The sequence below is a fragment of the Pteropus medius genome, unplaced genomic scaffold (assembly GCF_902729225.1).
Source record: "Pteropus medius unplaced genomic scaffold, Ma_sr-lr_union100, whole genome shotgun sequence".
In the NCBI taxonomy this organism is placed as follows: domain Eukaryota; kingdom Metazoa; phylum Chordata; class Mammalia; order Chiroptera; family Pteropodidae; genus Pteropus; species Pteropus medius.
Window position 1 is genome coordinate 16,668,740 of NW_024342467.1, and position 5,526 is coordinate 16,674,265.

General features: G+C 53.4%; 2 pseudogenes; both read right to left on the bottom strand.

Moving 5' to 3' along the window:
* Positions 1-1,504: 1,504 nt before the first annotated feature.
* LOC120602626 (uncharacterized) lies at positions 1,505-1,623 on the bottom strand (annotated as a pseudogene).
* Positions 1,624-5,407: 3,784 nt separating this feature from the next.
* LOC120602540 (uncharacterized) lies at positions 5,408-5,526 on the bottom strand (annotated as a pseudogene).

Here is a 5,526-nt window from a genome sequence, read left to right on the forward strand (position 1 = left end):
TAGATTTAGTTTGGCATTCAAGATGGAGAAAGGGTGGGAGGGCTTGGGTGTGGGCTGGGGGATGTCCCTGGGACTCGGGGAAAAAAAAGACTACAGGGCACCCAGATGCCAGGTCCGAGGAGGGGCTGGCCAGACGAGCTTCCCTGAGGTTTGGCTGGTCAGTGAGCATTAGCAAGGGGCCTGTGATAGTCTCAACTCTCCCCACCTTCATAACAAGTCCCCTGTTTATTTATGGTGTCAAGGAATGAAGACTAGGTGTGCCATATGTGGACAGAGGTTTGGGGAAGGGTCGGCAGCTGCAGGAGGCAGGAGGGGTTACCGAACACGTCTCGGTTTTGTCCAGGACGGTCCCGTCCCTCTGGGAAATGCTCCATCCTCTACTCCAGCGTTTCTCAGTGTGTTTTCATTATCACCTCCTCCCTCCTTAAGGAGCCTTTTTAGAGCTTTTCCTATTTTCTTCTCCCGCTATGAAATTTCAATACTGTGGATGTACTTACTGTATGTGCAGTGGTTTTCTGGAGGGCCACAAACATTGGTACTATCCAATATTGTTATGCCCCGCAAGACCCACTTTTTGCCTCCTTGGGGACACTATTGTCCCCTTGAGAGTGCATGCTTTACTCCAAACGTATGATTTGATTGGCAGCAGGCTGCAGTGGCGGGGAAGCTGAGCTGAGGGAATGAGCTGCCACAGTCCAGAGGGAAATCGGGAAGAGACGGGAAGAGAAGGTCCAGGTGGTCTTCCAGGCTCAGGTGAAATCTGTTTCGCCTCTGCCCCAGAAAGGGGGCTCTCCAGTAAATCTCCCCCGATCCCTGAGCTAGTTTGAAATGCGTTTCTGTTGCTTACTGCCCCAGGAATTCTGACCAACATAGAAGGGGGCGGGAATTGAACAGGAGTAGACTTCAGAGTAAAAGATGACCAGGAAAATGGAAGGCGCTCCATCCCCATGTCTGGGAACCAGAACTATTGAGGAGAGCCCAGACTTTCTGTACATCTGCTGGCTGGGGCAGTCAGGTCATTGTAAGTAGCCATGAAAGGAGGTGACTTTGGAGGACCGAGTTTCTCAGAGATACTTGAGTTGCATGTGTCCCTGAGCAAGGGAGGGACAGGGCTGGGTCTATGTTCCAGAAGGCTCGCTCGAGCAGCAGAGTGGTTTGGGGTTGAAGATGTCAAGTCTGGAGTTCAGGAGAGAGCAAAGTGGCTAGTACAGCAGCCCAGGCAAGAGATAAGATGATATCTCAGTGCAGAGTGGGGTCCGTCCTGCCTTGTAAGGCCACCACGCTGACCCCGTCTCTCATCTGTGGCTGAGACTGCTCAGACTTGGCCCTGTAGCAAATGAGGTTGCTTGGGGTCTCTTACCCTCTCGCTCCAGCTTATGGCCAGGTGACAGCTTGTTCCCTAGGTGTATGGGGCTATCTCCTTATTTTAGCTGTGGTCACACCAATTTAGTCTCAGAGAGCAGATTACGCGATTGCTTTTTTTTTTCTTTTTTTTCTTTTTTAAAGCCTGCAGCACCCGGTTTTCCCAGGCCGTCTCCCATCCAAGTACTAACCAGGCTCGACCCTGCTTAGCTTCCGAGATCAGCCGGGATTGGGCGCGTTCAGCGGGGCGGGGCCGAAGGCGCAGAGTGCGCTTTTGCAATGCCATTTTGGAACAGTTTGATAGCATCATTGGAAGAACAGTCATTGATTTTGCTCCTTTTTTATTTTTGTTTTGTCTTGCGGGTCCTGTGGGATTTTACTTTGATCCCTCTCTTTTTCTCCTCCCCCTTCTCTCTCCCTCTCCCCCTCTCCTCCAAAATCCAGGTCCAAATATGAGTTATGATGAGTTCTGTTGTTACTCGTCTCTAAAGAAAAACAAGTCATCATGTTTGATTAATAGGGATTAAGTCAGCTCTGGCAGAGTTTTTACCTGCTCATGAAGGAGCCTGGAACTTTGTGCCTGGAGAACAGCTGCAGGGCTTGTATTTTGGGGAACAGACTCCAAAGGCTGAGTGGCACTTGGGCCTGGCTCCAGGTTGTCATGTCTGTGGTTTCACAGCTGTCTCTGTGTCCCTCCAGGAGCAGGCGCCATGGGCTAGGCTGGCAGAAACCAGGCCTCTGTCCCTCCCCCGGGAAGGTGTCCCAACCATGAGCCTCCACCCCTGCTCCAGTGTCTGCCCGGGCCCACGCGATGCCTCTCCTCCTCCCTCCATCTTTTCCCTAGTTCCCTTAACCGTAAAACGAAATAACACCCACCATGGAGGAACATGGTTAGGATTGAGTGAGAGCAGGTGTAGACGACCACTTCCTAGAAATGTGAGGAAATGCCATTATTGTCATTTATTTTCTTCTAGTTCAAAGTCAACAAACATGGAAGAGCCGCCATGTGCAAGACCCTGCGCAAAGCATGACCACGGGTGCTTAGAGCAGAGTAGGTTCTTAACAAATGTCTGTTGAGTGAGCGAATGAATGGATGACTACAGGTGTCAGAGGTTTGGGGTGCTCAGGGACAGAGAAGTCCCTGGCACGCAGGGCAGATTCTGGATGTTTCCTGAACTCCTACTGAGCACTGAGCTGCAAGAGAAAAGACGGTCCTTAGTATGAATTAAACATGCATTTATTGAGCACCAATTAAGTGCAGGGTGCAGGAGAGAAAACACAGCAGCCATCCCAGGGTGGTGGGGGAGACAGACGAGTGAGCACGCAGGGCTATGAGGGCGAGTGAGTATGGGGTCGCAATACCACCCCGTCGAGGCCGGGGAGGATGAGCAGAGCTTGGCCGGGCTAAGCGAAGGCGAAGGTGTGGAGGTCAGTGGAGGGGCATTCAAGGTGGAAGGAAGGCCTCCCAGAGGTGAGCCAGACGAGACAGGCTTGGGAACCTGCAGGGAGTTTGTGGGCGTGGAGCTGATCACGGATGGACAGGGAGCGCTAGGGTATAAGCAGAGCCCTGGCCAGGAGGCTTGTGGGCCGAGTAAGGCAGCCATGGGAGGAATCAGTCATGGGGACAGCATGGTCACTTTGGCATTGTAGAAAGAATAGGGTGGAGAATGGCTTGGCTGGGACCTACGCAGAGGCAGGAGACCCGTCAGGAGGCCCAGTCGATGAGAGGTGGTAGTGGCCTGCATTCTGGTCTTAATGCTGCTCCCCAGAGGACATTAGAGCAGGAAGGGACCTAACAGTCACTCAATTCACACTCCCGCTTTACAGGTAAAAAACTAAGGCCCAGTGAGGCCTGGCGTGAGTTCAGGAAGGCCACCTGGCCTTCTCCTCATCCCCTTCTGCCTGCAGAGTGAGATGAGCCAAGGACATCTGTCCCTTTCTCCTCTTCTGGACCAGGCTGCCTCTGCTGTGGGGTGACTTTTGGGACTCCCAGAAGATAGGAGCCTGAGATATAGGTTAATAAAAGGTGCGTGATCTGTGAGGCTGGCAGGGCCTGATTTCAGCCCTTTGCTGGGTAAAGTCAGGGCTCGTGGCTGGGCAGCTTGGGGAGCCTCTGACTGAACCTGGGAATGTGAGCGAATGTAGGCCCAAGGCCAAGGCCACTGGTGCCAGATTGGCAAGGCAGGGAGGTGGCCTTTTCTAATGGAGTTCCCTTGAGACATGGGAGGACAAAGGAGAGAGCCAGAGGAAGCCACATCTACATCATTCTCTCCCCATGGCTGGCAGGACTGGGTGCAGGAGTGTGATGTGAAGCCAGAGGCCTGGAAAATTTGTCCTCTGCTCTGCTCTCTTGTCTCTGAGCCTGGACCAGGATGGAGGATTCTAGTCCTGCTGTGTGACTCACCAGTGTCAGCCCTCGTAAAAATCGTCATCGTCTGGTCCTTCTCACCTGTCAAGTGGGAATAAGGGTCGTCTCCGTGACTGGGTGACGTCACATAACACCTAGGTCCTAGAAGAGGCTGGAGAAGTTCAGATTCCCAGGGGTCTGGCCTCCCTGCCCGGGGCTGACGGCCTCTGGGGCGGACGCTCCGCCAACCCTCCTCGGTCGGTGGCAGCTCTGCTTTGCTCCCTCAGCCTGAGCCAGCCCGTCAGTGACATGGGGTGGCATCTATTTCCTTCCACTTGGATATCCTTTCTTTGATGGCCTCAGCTGTTCCTGGAGCAAGATGAAGCCCTAAAAAGTACAAATTAAGGGACATGGAGGTTATGAGAACTGAAACCCTACATCCCTGATTCACCCCCTCCCACTTGCCCAAGATATACAAAAATCATCAACAGTGTTGAAGGCCTTAAAAAAGCCAGAAGCAAGGAGCCATTGAACCCTTGAAGGCTCAGAGGAAGGCCTGAAGCGGGGTCGTGGGCCCTTCCGGTCAGCGAGCCCTGACCTCTGGAGAGGAGGAGAATTGTGTCCCAGGTCCTTGAGGGCAGCTTCCTCCGCGACCTCCCCATCCGTATCTCTTCCCCTGTGAGGACAGCTCTCCTCTGAGAGTTCATTCGAGTTGGTGGAAGCACGCTATCCCGCATCCCAGGGGAGGCTCTGTGACCTCCCAGGCGGTTATGTGACGCAGTGACTCATGTTCTCATGGTCACCGCCGGGCAGAGGCCCGGCTTCCGCTGGCCCCTGATCTCACTCTTGCGTCTTCCCTTGGGCTTGCGCGGACCCACACGTGGATTCTCCCAGTCCTGGACCATGGAGCAGGGTGCAACCACCTCTGCTGCGGGGAAGCTCTGTGGCCAGGCCCTCCTCCACCTCCCCAGCCAAGACCCCAGCCAAGACCCCGCTGCTCGGTGCTGGCTGCTCCAGCATCTACCCCCTCTGACCTCTCCTCTTCTAGGCCCCACTCGCCCTTGCCTGGGGAGCGGAGACCATGCTGGTGCCAGCACCCTGCCGATGGTGCTGGCCACAGAAGTCCCTGCGATCGGCTGGGAAATGGGAGGTGCAGGGAGGGTCTCCTCTCTCCTGGTTTTCCTGTGCGAGAAGCCCCACAGCAAGGCACTACTGGTCAATTTAATGGGACAGTTCCCGCGATGGAGAAGCATGGCCACAGGCCTCCAGAAGGTGATACAGCCACCGGCGGTGTACGTACAGGCCAGTCCTTTCCTCCAGCCCCTGGCTTGCTGTGACTCCCCCGAGGGGCTCAGAGCAGTCCTGCCATTTCCGTTTCGCCTCTGTTAGGGTTCTCCAGAGAAACGAGATCAGTAGGATATGTATCTATAGCGTGAGATTTATTTTAAGGAATTGGCTCACGCCGTAGCGGGGGCTGTCAAGTTCAAAATCCATACGAAAAAAGGCAGGTTGGAAGTTCAGGTAAGAGTTGATGCTGTAGTCTTTTTCTTTTTCTTTTTTTTTTTAAGATTTGTTCTTATTTATTTCTTTACTATTTTTTATTTTTTAGGTGAGGCAACTCTTGGTTGACCTCACAGATTGCAAGGACCTTGTCAGCTTACGATCCCTTATTTTTAATTTATTTTTATTTTTTTTTTACACCTATAGCACCTGGTCTTCCTAGGTAGTCTCCCATCCAAGCACTTACCAGGCCTGACCCTGCTTAGCTTCCGAGATCAGGCGGGATCGGGCTTGTTCAGGGTAGCATGGCCGTAGAC